The sequence below is a fragment of the Mobula birostris genome, chromosome 11 (assembly GCF_030028105.1).
Source record: "Mobula birostris isolate sMobBir1 chromosome 11, sMobBir1.hap1, whole genome shotgun sequence".
Lineage (NCBI taxonomy): Eukaryota > Metazoa > Chordata > Chondrichthyes > Myliobatiformes > Myliobatidae > Mobula > Mobula birostris.
In genome coordinates, this window is record NC_092380.1 from 102637145 (window position 1) to 102652156 (window position 15012).

A 15012-nucleotide genomic window follows, 5' to 3' on the forward strand; every position below is an offset into this window, starting at 1 on the left:
CTGTCAACTTGAACCAGTCTGGCTATTCTCCTCATTAACAAGGTATTTTCACTCACAGAAACGCCACTGTATTTTTGTTGCTTTTCACACCATTTTCCGTAAGCTGCAGAGACTGTTGTGCACAAACGTCCCAGGAGATCAGCAGTTCCTGAGATACTCAAAGTACCCCATCTGGCACCACTAATCATGCCACAGTCAAGGTAACCTAGATCACATTTCTTCCCCCCCCCCCCCCATTCTAATATTTGGTCTGAACAACAACTGAACCTCTTGACCATGTCTGCATGTTTTTATGCATTGAATTACTGCTGCATGATTGGCTGATTAGATATTTGCATTAATGGGCAGGTGCACAGCAGTTCCCAATAAGGTGGCCACTGAGTGCATTTTATTGTGGATAAGAGAAAAATAAGGAGTATTGGATGTGGTACTTGGACAGATGTACTTCCTATGCATTATTTTCATCAAAGCCAAGGATGAGAAGAGACTTAGGGACTTAACAGGATAAAATAAGCAACTCTGTCAGCTGCCTCAGTATAAAAATGTGATAGGGAAGCCACTGGTCTTTGACTGTCAGTGTCAAATTTACAAATGAGCATTATCCACCTATCAATCTCATCTCCAGAATATTCAGTCCATCTAAAGGAAAGGCGGTGTAGAGTAAGTCCTTCATTCCTCATTACATATTGTAACTAAGTCAAATGCAAAATGAAGGCATTGCCCTGTTAAACCAAATTCCCTTTGGGATACCTCTTTATAACTATAAGTACAAGCAGGCCTATGAAATGAACTTTCTGCAGATTCAGTTGCAAAAGTGACAAGTGCCTGGGGATTATTAGTAAAGGTGATAATTAGTGGACTTCTAATAAGGTAAAATCTAACACACAGCCACAGGGCACAATAACATCTGTCAGAGAATACCTTCTCCTGCAATGGCAACTGGGGAAATTATTGTCAGCATCAGTAGACAAGGACCAGATTACTCAAACATCTTTCACAGTTCCTGTAATGGAGAAAGCCTTCTATTTCATTCTTCCAAAGATACCCCAGTACACTCTTTCTAGACCTATAGAATTGCAGAATCAAGGTTCAAAGTTCAAAGTAAATTTATTATCTAAGTATATATATGTCACCATATAGAATCCTGAGATTCATTTTCCTGCGGGCATCCTCAGTAAACCTATAGAATAGTAACTATAACAGGACCAATGAACTATCAGCTAGAGTGCAGAAGACAACAATCTGTGCAAATGCAAACACAAATAAATAGCAATAAATAACGAGAATGTGAGATAATGAGATAAAGAGACCCTGAAAGTGAGCTCATTGATTGTGGGAACATTTCAATGACGGGGTAAGTGATGTTGAGTGTAGTTATCCCTTTTTGCTCGAGAACCTGATGGCTGAGTGGTAGTAACTGTTCCTGATCCTGGTTGAGTGAGTCCAGAGGCTCTTATACCTTTTACCTGAAGGCAGCAGCAGTGAGAAGAGAGTATGACCTAGATGGTGAGGGGCCCCTGATGATGGAGAGTAGCCACTGAATAATACAGCTTGGGAATGGGCCGTTCAGCCCAACTCATCCATGAAGACCATCTAAGCTAGTTCTATTTGCCCACATTTCACCTGTATCCTTCTGAACCAGAGGTTCCCAACATTTTTTATGCCTTGGGTCAGTACTATTAAGTAAAGGGTCTGTTGACCCTAGGTTGGGAACCCCTGACCTAAACCTTTCCTTTGGATAAATATACATATCCAAATGTCTTTTAAATGCAATGTTTGTACCTGCTTCCAAGGTACATGGACAGGAACATGGATAGGAAAGGTTTAGAGTGATGTGGACCAAACACAGGGAAATGAGGCTAGCTGAGATGAACATCTCGGTCAACAGGAAGTAAACAATGTATTTCGCTGTATGTTTCGATGCGTCAAGGTGACAAATAAAGTTAACCTTTAATCTTTTCCTAATGGTCCTTGTTCTGGTCTCTAGAGATGCAGTTCCTTTTGTATGCAGTTTGTTTTGCATGATCTTTATATCAGTTCCTGCATAGGTTTTTAAAAAATTCAGTTTGAAGCACAAGGTGGAAAGACATCCATCTCCATCATCTATTTATTTCCCCTTGAAATAGCAATATCTTATCACAAGTAAGATCTCATTATAAACCCTAAAGAAATCTTGCGTCTCAGGTGATTTTTGAGAATGTGGTGTTTAACTCACTGCATGACTTTGTACATACGTATTGTGAGGGCAGCAGAGTGAAAAGATAACTTTTCTTCAAAGGCACTGCCTGTGTACTGGAGACGCATCTGAATGCCATATTTGACAATGTTGGCTTCCAACCTGAGCAACGTCAGTCACCAGGACCTGGAAGTGAGGTCAGATGTGGCGCTCTTATTGCATTTTTGTGACACTCGAAGAAATTCATGATTAGTTTAGCTGCACAAACCCATGCCAGAGCTAAATGCAAAGTTGAGGTGCAAATGGAGAAAGTTTATATAGAGACATGGAGAAGCACGTATAGGCAAGTAGAGAAGCTCCATTAAATGTATTCAGGGAAGGGAGTGAAGCTGAGGCAGCAGCAGTTGCGGCAAAGGTGTATGTATGAGGCAGCAGCTGACTTAGACAGAATCAGTCATGCTTTCCTCTCACAACAGCCAATGCATCATACTAGAGAATACGTCCAAAGGCACTTTGGCTCTAAGAAAGATATTACTCCAGCTCTACAAGGAGAAGCTGTCCTCACCATGCAGCTAACATACTTTTCGCATAGTCCAAATATTGACAGTCAAGGTCCACAGCAGAAAAGACCCACAACATCCTCTTCTGCAGGTCCACCATAGGGAAGACCTAAGTCAAGTGTTGCTACTTGTGCCAACTTCATCTGCATGGACATGGACAGACTGAACTTCCATCCATCCCAGGACACTCATCTGGCAACCCAGTCTCCATAATGCTCTCATTCAGGAGCCACAGAGAGCATGAGAGTTGGCTTGGTATCTGGCTTGTCAAGACCTGATCACAGCAGGACTAAAGGTGTTTGGCAACCAGTTTGCCAGTTACCTGTCCTGAAAGTCAAGCTTTTGCAATGCTGCAGAAAAGACTAAGTCTCAAACCTAGACCTTCTCTGTAAGTGGCTTGGTGGGGAGTCACTGCAACATGCAAGAAGAGTTTGAGCAGTTCAGCTTTACAAATGCTGTGGCAGAGACTGGACATATACACTGGCTCTCCAAATGCAATTGAACAATCTCCCTTCAGCAGACTCAATAATTTTTCAAAGCTCTCAGACAAAGAACTGCAGAGGCAACTGGAGTACGCAGATTTTGTTGTCAGAATTGCAAGCTGCAAAAAATGAAGGTTACCTAGTAGGACTGAGTAACTTAGACACAGCAAGAGGAATAAACCCTATAGTGGATAAACCATCGAACAACATACGAGAACAGTGGATAGCCGGAGGCGTCAAGTGTAAGATGAAGCATGACACCCCCATCTACCAATTTCATTCTTTGTGGAATTTGGCTGCTACCCTGCAGAAATGCGGGATGACCCTAGTTTTATGTTCTCAACTTCTGGTAACACATAATTCAAATAAAGATCTCCAGCAAAAGCATAGTCAACAAAACTGAAGTGTAGAACTCGATCATGAACCTCGATTTGAAAAGCAGAGGATTCAGGGAAAACCCATTTGCAAACCAGAGATGCATTCTAAAAGTGCACTCAATATGTTTCCATTGTTGTGATTCAACAGCACACCAAGCAAAAGACAGTGAAGCTATCATACACTACACTGAATGTAACAGTGACCAGCACATACCAGCGCTTCATTCAAGGCCAGCACCTTGGACTACTACTGACTCTAGCAGGACCACAATAAAGCACAGCAGGGAGCCATCTAAACATCCATCTACTTCCTCATGCACAAAGGTATGCAGGAAAGGCTTCTGAGGCAAATCCTGCTTCAAAATACGTCTTGTCAACATCTACCCAAAAGGACATCTTGAGCAAAAAATAAAGGCATACGTGATATTGGACGATCAGAGCAATGTGTCATTGGCAATGTCGGCAGTCTTTGACACACTCATTATTCAAAGTTCTGTTTACCTATACGCTCTAAGGACATGTTCTAGAACATCAGAAGTTGACAGAAGAAGAGTCAGTGGATTTGTCCTGGAGTAATTAGGAGGGCAGTTCTGCTTACCCTTGCCAGCCTTCGTTCACAGCAACAGGGATTAAATCCGAACTCCTGAAGTTGCATAGTCATTCACATCCTAAGGCCATAGCTGACAAGATCCCTCCCCCTCCCCCCCACCAACTCCTGTCCTGAGATTCTCCAGATCTCACCACACACAGGCTTGAACTCAGTGCTGCTGGTCAAGCAGTTGAGATGGCAGAGATGATAACCAAAAAGCAAAACTAGATGATATCAGATTCTTTACCAGTAACAAGTTTGTGCTCGGTTATATATTTAAAGAAACAAGGAGATTCTATGTTTCTCTACATAATAGGAGCCAACATGTCAAATGATCAATGAGAGGAGCCAATGGAACTATGTTCCTACTGATCTCAACCCAAGTGGTCATTCCACAAGAGGGCTACAAGCTAATCAGCCCGCCCTTTCCTCATGGTTAACTGGTCCAGCATTTCTTGTTGGTCCCCACCAGGAACGACATCAAGGTCGATACTTTCAAAGTGATAATGGTTAAAGACTGTGTAGTAAGATTGTCTTCAAGACCAGCCTCTGAGACTATCCTCCTTTAGACAAAGAAGTGATCACTTGACTTTTAGTTTCAGTAGTTAAGTTTGACATCCCATGGACGCCAGACGGGGCGTGTCCCAGCCTCTAGGGGCGCAGTTCATTTTGTAAGCTGATCGTTTTGTATGAACATCACTTCCTGTACAGAAGCTGTTTTTTATATCATTTTCTGCTTATTATTATTTTGGATTAAATATGAAACACTCAGTGGAAAGGCATCCATCTCCATCCTCTCTTTATTTGCCCTTGACAAGTACGCAAGTAAGATTTTATTAAAAATCATGAAGAAAGCTTCCGGCTCAGGTGATTTTTGAGACTCACTGCATAGCTTTGTACTGTAAGGGCAGTAGAATCACTAAGATATTAAGGTACCTAGGATGTAGTCTAAGTTCAAGTTTATTATCATTGGCATGGATACCCATGAGAAATGGCTTTTCTGCAGCAGTAGCACAGTACATTGCAAGTGTGACAACATAAATTACATAAAATTAAATTAACATAGATTATACATAACTTGTATTCATAGTCATACTTTATTGATCCCGGGGGAAATTGGTTTTCGTTACAGTTGCACCATAAATAATAAATAGTATTAGAACCATAAATAGTTAAATAGTAATATGTAAATTATGCCAATAAATTATGAACCAGGACCAGCCTATTGGCTCAGGGTGTCTGACCCTCCAAGGGAGGAGTTGTGAAGTTAGATGGCCACAGGCAGGAATGACTTCCTATGATGCTCTGTGCTACATCTCGGTGGAATGAGTCTCTGGCTGAATGTACCCAATACATTATGTTGTGGATGGGAAACATTGACCAAGATGGCATGCAACTTGGACAGCATCCTCTTTTCAGACACCACTGTGAGAGAGTCCAGTTCCATCCCCACAACATCACTGGCCATATACCATATAATCAGCAAAAATAACATAATGATATTTTTGTAATAAGACACACAAAATTCTGGACGAATTCAGCAGTGTCCTTAGGGAGGAATGAATAGTCAAACTTTTACACCAAGACCTTTCATCATCGTTATTGTAGTTGAGGGAAATATAGTCTGAGGTGGAATTAGGGACTTTCAGGTCAGTTCAAGAACCTGATTGCAGTTGAGAAGAAACTGCTGTTGAACCTTGAGGTGTGGGTCTTCAGGGTGTTGTATTTCATACTTGATGGCAACAATGAGTAGAGGTTCTTAATAATGGATGTTGCCTTCTTAAGGCATTGCCCTTTGTAGACATTCTTGATGATACGGGCAGCTGTACGCTCGAGGGAAGTGGCTGAGTCCACCCCTGTCTGTAGCATCTTGCATTCCTATGCATCAGAATGCCCATACAAGCCCTGATGCATCCACTCAAAATGCCTTCCACAGATAAGATCCAGGTCATTTCTTCACAGACCAGCATTGATCCATCAAACAATAAAATACTTTCACCTCAGTGGATGTAAGAGTTTACTTCAGCATTAGTTAGATCACCACATATCTTCTGCCAGGGGATATGGATGTCTCTAGCAAGACCAGCATTTATTGACCACCTTGCATTACTTTTCATGAAGAGGGCACCGAGGTACATTCCTGTGCTTCTGTAGTCCTTCTGGTAAAGGTTCTCCCAAATTAAATCTAGTGAGCTTTAGGATTTGGATCCAGCAATGTTTGAGGAGCAACAACATTTTCCAAACACAAGAGATTCTACAGATGCTGGAAATCCAGAACAACACAAACAAAATGCTGGAGGAATTCAACAGGTCAGGCAGCATCAATGGAGAAGAATAAACAGTAAATATTTTGGGCCAAAGCATTCACACAGAGCATATTCTAAAGTTAGAATAATTTGCAATTAGGAGAGACAATTGCAAACATTGGCTCTTCTCGTGTATCTGCTAGTCTGACCCTTCTTGGTAGACAGTTACCTTGGTGTGGCATTTCTTGCCCACTCTCACCCAGTGTCATTGACTGGGTGTAACTTTGGTAGTTAGCACAATTACCTTGCAAAACAAAAAGAAAATGCTGCAAATCAGAAATAAGAAGTGTGAGTGTTATAAATTCAGATAAAGGTTAAGATAAGATATGATAAGATGTAAAATTCCATCTCTCCCAGAACATCCTGGTGCAATTCTACGCTGCCATCATAGAGAGCATCCTCACATCAGTCATTACTGTCTGGTTTGGTGCAGCAGACTCTCACAATATATGAAGACTACAGCGAACTGTCAGGTCAGCAGAGAAGGCCATGGGCTGCAGTTTACCATCACTGCAGGACCTGTATGTGACCGGGACAAATGGGCAGGAAATTCGTTGTGGACACTACCAACTTGCTAACTGTCTTTGCCAAAATAGTGCTATAAGTCTATTAAAACAAAAACTTCACGCCATCTTAAAAGTTTCTTCACCCAGATAGTTCATGTGATCAGCCGTTCCAGTCGGCCCCCACACCGCTATTACCTGTTACTGCACTGTAAACACTTTAAACCGCTTTTTATAATGCTGTTTCATTGTAATGGAGTAGGCAATTGTAAATGAGGCCTGTAATTACTTTCACAAACTGTTCTAACCACTTCCTCCAACTATTAACAATACCCACCAGTTATTTGGCTTATTTACTGACCTTAGCCATTTAAAGTTGTTTCAGAGGAGTGTTATTGGATGCAGTTTGGCATTGAGGTAATGAATGTGGCCAGTGAAATAGGTTCTAAGGCAATCTAAAAGACTGACCCATCACAAACATTCCCCCTAGTTTCCCTATCACTCCCCAAACTTCTCTCCTACAGAAAAATAGTATCTCTCTCGTAACTGTCCTCATCTTCACCCTGCTCTCCCCCACCTCCCTTCCATCTGCCCTTTATTTTTCAGCTTCCACCTGTCATCCACCTACCACTGCCCCCAACTCCACCCCTCCTCCGACTCCACCTGGGTCTGAAGGCTCACCTATCCTTCACCTCTCCCCAGTCCACCAATCATAAGTCCCTGCCTTACCCACTCCACCTCTTCTCCTTAACATGTTCAAAGGCCAAAGCACATTTAATAGCAAATAAGAATAACATGTACAACCTTGAGACTCATCTCCTTACAAGGAGCCAGAAAACAAACCCAATAAAACCCATCTTTATAAACAGAAGACCGTCAAACACCCAATGTGAAAAAAGAAAACGAATTGTGCAAACAATAAAAGTGAGCAAATTCATGAAGTTCATGAAATTGAGTCCACAATTATGAAGCCAGTCATCACTGCAGCCAGTTCAGGAGCCCATTAGTTGAAGGCCACAGACTCAGGTCAGTGCAGAAATGAGTAAACATTGTGGAGCAGTGAGCTAAACACTGGACGGTTCCTCACCTCTGGCCCCAACACACTAACCTTTTCAATCCAGCCTGCACTTAAATTGTCCAAATTCAGGTCATTCCTCACTATTGTACTTGGCCTTGCCACTTCGATATGCTCTCAGGTATGGGCCCCACCGCCTAGATTTGGCATGGTGCTTAAATCGATCAAACATTGGGTTTTTTCTTGCTCTGGAGACTGGGCCCGACACCGGCCCCCTAGGCCTGAGTTGACGTAGTAGTAGTGAGACCGGGCCTGGGCCCACCGCTTTCTACTGGCAGCCTTCCCTCTCCTCTCTCTGTCCTGATGCAGAGTCTCCAATTGAGACATCAACAATTCCTTTCTCCCCACAGATGCTCGACCACTTACTTCCTTTAGCAGATTATGTGTTACTCCAGATTCCAGGATCTGCAGTCTAATTTATCTCTCTGTTCCAGTGTTCCAACAAAGGATTGCAGACGCAAAGCATTGTGTGTTTCTTTTTCCAGGGTGGCAGAGTTGTTTTAGCAGTTAGCCCATCACTTTATAGCACCAATGCTGTGAGGAATTTATATGATGTTCTCCCCATGACCACATGGGTTTCCTTCAGACACTCCATTTTCCTCCCACATTCCAACAGAGAGAAGTGGGCATATTATATTGGCCCCAGAAGCATGGCGACACTTGCAGGCTGCCCAAAACAATCTCTGCTGATTTGATTTGACACCAACATTGCTTTTTGCCATATATTTCAATGTTTTGGTGTACATACATACAAATAAATCTAATCTTTTTCTTCTCCATACTTGCTGATGGACCTGCTGAGATTTTCCAGCATTTTCTGCTCTTTTTGTCCAAGTCAATGTCTAGTTCATTGTTCAATACACAATTACATGAATGCACAGGTGCATTGAAAAATTTACTTGCAGTAGCATCACAGGCATGCACTATAGCATCAGATCAGCAGCATTCATCAGAAAAACATAAACATAATTCTACACAATTTTTACAAGAAAGAACACGAAATTAAGAAGTCAATTTTAGTGCAATATGAGTAATACATTGATTAGCACTGCATCCTATGAATGCTGAATAAAATTATTTTTTAATTGACCCCAAGTTGAGGAAAACTTTAACTGTTGCTGTGAAAAGTTCTCATGATCACATTTTCATATTTAACCTCCTATAACAAGCTGTCACAACCACGGATTCGTCAGCACGGTAGATATGGTAATTGTGCTTGTGAATTTGCACGTGTCAGCTAATTATTATTTAATCGTGATAGTATTTAACTCCATACTTGTCGTTGTAGTGCTTGCCGAGACCTGGACAGAGCACAGGCACGCTTTGCTGCCTGTTTGAATTTGGCCATCCCTGAGAAATTGGACTTTCGGGTCAACTGATCCCGAAGACTAGCGGTATTCGTTTAATGTTTAGATTTTCTTTTCACCCGCAGTGTAGGCTTCGTTTTCCATTTGAGAGTTTTAGTTAACGGCCCTGTTTGGCCTAGCGTTTATTGTTTTACTTTCCCTTTAACACTGTTCACATTAAAGTCTGTGAACTATCAACCTGCTTCAGTGTCTGTCACTCTGTACTTGGGCCATATCCGAACCTGGGAACACAAGCAGGTCATTAACATTTAGTTTTTACTATCTGCTTTTCCTCTCGAGGCCCCCCCCATTGGTCGAGGTCGACTGTGAACGTTGCGTCCTAGCAGAATGACATGGCGAGTAAGGTGTTGCCCGCGTAGCTTACCTCTCCTCTCCACACAGCTGATGCATGAAAAGGAACCGCACAGCTTGGCACTTTATGCTTTTCATGAGGTTCCTGATTCAGACAAAAACATCTAGGCTGAAGGGGACTTAGGAACCAATAGTGAAACTGGGCCAATTGGAAAATTTTCTGTAAAGCAATTACCACAAGAGTTATTATGTTGCAGCCCATTTAATGATAAGGGTTACCCTCCATGAAAATATTTTTGGAGGAGCCTTTCTTTAATCACAGATACTGTATCATGTATAAGATGATACAATGGTAAAGTGTTACATTCATAAAACAAGAAGTTGCCAGGGAAATTATAACATGTCATCTGCATATTCATAGTGAAACTCATGGTGGTAGATGGTCATATGAGCAGCTGGTGTAAATTACAAGTCCTGGTTAAGCAACTACTGACACCAGGCAGACAATCTCTGAAGAGCATTGATAATCGCTGGGGTCATCTGTCTTGTAAAGACGCTGCCCAGAATAAGGCAATGGCAAACCACTTCTGTAGAAAAATTTGCCAAAAACAATTGTGGTCATTGAAAGACCATGAATGCCGACATCATAAGACGTGGCACAAAATGAACAAGTGAACAATGATGAAGTTGTAAATGTTATTCCATGAAATTGACCTCATATTCAACATCCACAAGTGCACAATTAGACATAGGGAATCCAGAGACTGAAAGTCTCTTGCTTTACCTTCTTCACCTTTCCTGCCTGTCACCTCCCCGCTTCCCCTCCCCCACCCCTTTATCTTTCTCCTTACTGGTTTTTTACCTGGAACCTTCCGGCCTTCTCCTTCCCACCCTTCCCCCACCTTCTTTACAGGGCCTCTGCCCCTTCCCTCTTCAGTCCTGATGAAGGGTTCCGGCCCAAAACGTTGACTGATCATTTCCACAGATGCTGCCCGACCTGCTGAGTTCCTCCAGCGGGTTGTGAGTGTTCCCCTACTAATTTAGTCTCATTTTATTAGGTTTCCTGACAAAATAATTTTATGTTTGGAGTCAAATTCCCAAAGAACATAACTAATACTGTAGATTTTTAAATATTTTCAGTACGTTTATGATGTTTAACTTTTTGCCTTAATCTATGTGCTTCATCCAATCATTGTCTGATTTCCTTAATTGTTTAACATACAAAGTGATTTGCATCCTGGTTTCTTCAGTCTAGTATATTGCTAAGTCAGCTGCTGAGATCACTGCTGAACATAACTTCTGAACTCACTTCCATCAATTTTTTGCAGTAAGTGCATTCCAGATTACAACTCCTTATTAGATCATAGGACAATAAGATTTAGGAGCAGAATTTGGTCACTTGGCTCTTCGAGTCTGCTCCACCACTTCGTCATTGCTGATCCTGTTTCCCTCTTAGCCCGAGTCTCCTGCCTTCTACTCGTATACTTTCGTGCCCTGACCAATCAAGAATCTATCAACCTCTGCCTTAAATATATATAAATACGTAAATATAAATATACATCAATCTCTGCCTCCAAAGCTGCCCATGGCTAAAGAAATTCCATCTCATCTCCATTCTAAAAGGACACCTCTTTATTCTGAGGCTGTGTCCTCGGGTCTTAGACTCTCCCACCATAGGAAACATCTTCTCCACATCTATTCTATCAAGGCCTTTCACCATTCGACAGGTTTCAATGAGGTCACCCCTCATTCTTCTGAATTCCAGTGAATACAGGCTCGGAGCCATCGAATGCTCTTCATATGACAAGCCATTCAATCCTGGAGTGATTTTTGTGAACCTCTTTTGAAACCTCTTCAGTTTCAGCACATCCTTTCTGAGATAAAGGGGCTCAAAACTGTTCACAGTACTCCAATGAGTCCTCATCAGTGCTTTATAAAGACTCAACATTACACCCCTGCTTTTATATTTGAGTCTTCTTGAAAAGATTGCTAACATTGCATTTGCCTTCCTCACCACAGACTCAACCTGCAAATTAACCTTTAGGGAATCTTGCACAAGGAACCCCAACTCCATTTGCTCCTCAGTTTTTTTTTTCTATTTTCTCTCCATTTAGAAAATAGTCAACCCTTTCATTCAAAGTGCATGACCATACTCTTCCTAACACTGTATTCCATCTGCTACTTCTTTGCCCATTCTCCTAATCTTCTGTAGCGACTCCACTTCTTCAAAACTAACTGCCCTCCATATACCATCATATCGTCTGCAAACTTCAGAACAAAGCCATCAATTCCATCATCCAGATCACTGACATGTAACCTAAAAAGAATAGGTCCCAACACAGATCCCTGTAGAACACCACTAGTCACCAGCAGCCAACCAGAAAAGGCTTTCTTTATTCCCACTCTTTGCCTCCTGCCAATCAGCCGCTGCTTTATTCATGCTAGAGTCCTTCCTGCAATCCCATGGACTCGTAGCTTGTTAAGCAGCCTCGTGTGGCACCTTGTTAAAGGCCTTCTGAAACTCCAAGTATGCAACACCAACCTATTCTTCTTTGTCTATCCTGCTTGTTACTTCTTCAAAGGATTCCAACAGATCTGTCAAGCAAGATTTTTCCTTGAGGAAACCATGTTGACTACAGCCTATTTTATCAGGTGCCTCCAAGTACCCCAAAACCACATCCTTAATAATTGACTCCAACATCTTCTCAACCACTGAGGTCAGACTAACTGGCCTAGAATTTCATTTCTTCTGCCTCTTTCCCTTCTTGAAGAGTGGAATGATATTTGCAATTTTCCAGGCCTTGCACTCTTCTCACTGCTGCCATCAGGAAGAAGGTACACGAGCCTTATGTCTGGTGCAGGAATCTTAAGTCCCGCACCACCAGATTCAGGAACAGTTATTACCCTTTAAGCATCAAGCTCCTGAACCAGTGTAAATAACTTCACTCACTCTGAGCTGATTCCACAACCTATGGACTCACTTTCAAAGACTCAACAACTCATGTTTTCAGTATTATTTATTTACTTACATAGTACTTTTCTATTTGCACAGTTTGTCTTCTTCTGCACATTGATTGTTTGTTGGCCTTAGTGTGTAGTTTTTCACCGATTCTATTTTATTTCTATGTTTTACTGTGAATGTCCAAGAAAATGAATCCCAAGGTAGTATACACTCAGTGGCCACATTATTAGGTACGAGAGTGGAACCCAGTGTAGTCTTCTACTGCTGTAGCCCATCCACTTCATGGTTTGATGTGTTGTGCATTCAGAGATGCTCTTCTGCACACCACTGTTGTAACGTGTGTTTATTTGAGTCACTGTCGCCTTCCTGTCAGCTTGAACCAGTCTGCCTATTCTCCTCCGACCTCTCTCTTTAACAAGATACCGCTCACTGGATGTTTTCTCTTTTTCGCACCATTCTCTGTATCCTCTAGAGACTGTTGTGCCTGAAAACTCCAGGAGATCAGCAGTTTCTGAGATACTCAAACCATTCCTTCACGCACCAACAATCATTCCACAGTCAAAGTCACTTAGATCACATTTCTTTCCCATTCTGATGTTGTATCTGAAAAACAAATTAACCCCTTGACCATGTCTACATTAGATTAGATTAGATTATGAGGACACTCAGTCCTCCTTTATTGTCATTTAGAAATGCATACATTAAATGATACAATGTTCCTCCAGAGTGATATCACAAAAAAAAACAGGACAAACCAAAGACTAACACTGACAAGACCACATAATTATAACATATAGTTACAGCTGTGCAAAGCAATACCATAATTTGATAAAGAGCAGACCATGGGCACAGTAAAAAAAAAGTCTCAAAGTTCCAATTGACTCCTGATAGTCCCAATAGCAGGCGGCAAAAGGGAGAAACTCTCTCTGCCATAAACCTCCAGGCACCGACAACTTGCCGATGCATTGGAAGCACCCGACCACAGCCAACTCTGAGTCTGTCCAAAAACTTCGAGCCTCCAACCAGCCCCTCCGATACAGCCTCCTGAGCACCATCTCTGCAGTGCGCTTCGACCCCACTTCGGCCGCCGAGCAACAAGCAAAGCTGAGAACTCGCGGCCTTCTCCTCCGGAGACCCTGGATCACACAGTAGCAGCGGCAGCGAAGAAGGCATTTCAGAAGTTTCTCCAGATGTTCCTCCATGCTCTCACATCTTTTATGCATTGAGTTGCTGCCATGTGATTGGCTGATTAGATATTTGCATTAATGAACAGGTGTACAGGTGACCCTAATAAAGTGGCCATGAGTGTATGGTACTTTGATTATAAATTTACTTTGAACTTTGAACTTCATACTTAGCTTCCATATGAGTAGTTATATTGTGAGCGGTACCAGGATTCCAGGTCCATTTTAAATGAATCAAAACAACCAGTTTAATTTATCCCCTGAAGTTTGACAGAAGCCTTTGGGCATATTTTGAAATTCATTTGAATGTTTCAATAGATACATTTAATGTCGGGGAAATGTATGCAATATACATCCTGAAATCCTTTTTCTTTGCAAACATGTTCTGTTAGGTTATCATAGTTTTTAATACACTGGATCATGGAGAAGCACAGAAGTGTAAAGGTATGCAGAAGAAAGAAACAACAATCAACAGTGTCATTAAGGATAGCGTCAAATAGAATAAATTCACCATCTTTTCACTGGTTGGAGTGACCATTCTCTCCGAAAGCCTCCAGTGCCTCCAAGGGGCAAGGGTGAACACAGAGATAATAAAATGCTTTATTAACCATTGCCAACTACATATAATTAAATACAAAGTAAAAGTACAAAGTAAATTTATTATCAAAGAACATATATGTCACCATATACAACCCAGAGATTTGTTTTCTTGCAGGCATATGCAGTAAATCCAAGAATCACAATAGAATCAATGAAAGACTGCACCCAATAGAACGGACAATCAATATGCAAAAGATAGCAAAATGTGTAAATACAAAACAAATACAAAAATAAACAAATAAGCAATAATTTTTGAGAACATGGGCTGAAGTGTCCTTGAAAGTGAATCCATAGTGATGGGACGAGTGAAGTTAGCCCCACTGGTTCAAGAGCCTAGAGGGTTGAGGGGTAATAACTGTTCTTGAACCTAGTAATGTGGGGCCTGAGGCTCCTGTACCTTCTTCCTGATGGCATCAGCAAGAAGAGAGTATGGCCTGGGTGGTGGATATTCTTGATGATGGATGCTGCTTTCCTGTGACAGCACTCCATGTAGATGTGATCAATGGTGGGGAGGACTTTACCCGTGATGGACTGGGCCTG

The 15012-nt window shown here is 41.8% G+C and overlaps 1 protein-coding gene across 1 annotated transcript in view; it reads left to right on the forward strand.

The window, feature by feature from the left end:
- The window catches only part of ano1a (anoctamin 1, calcium activated chloride channel a), a 297185-nt gene that overhangs the window by 59285 nt on the left and 222888 nt on the right, over positions 1-15012 (forward strand). The window lies entirely within an intron of this gene.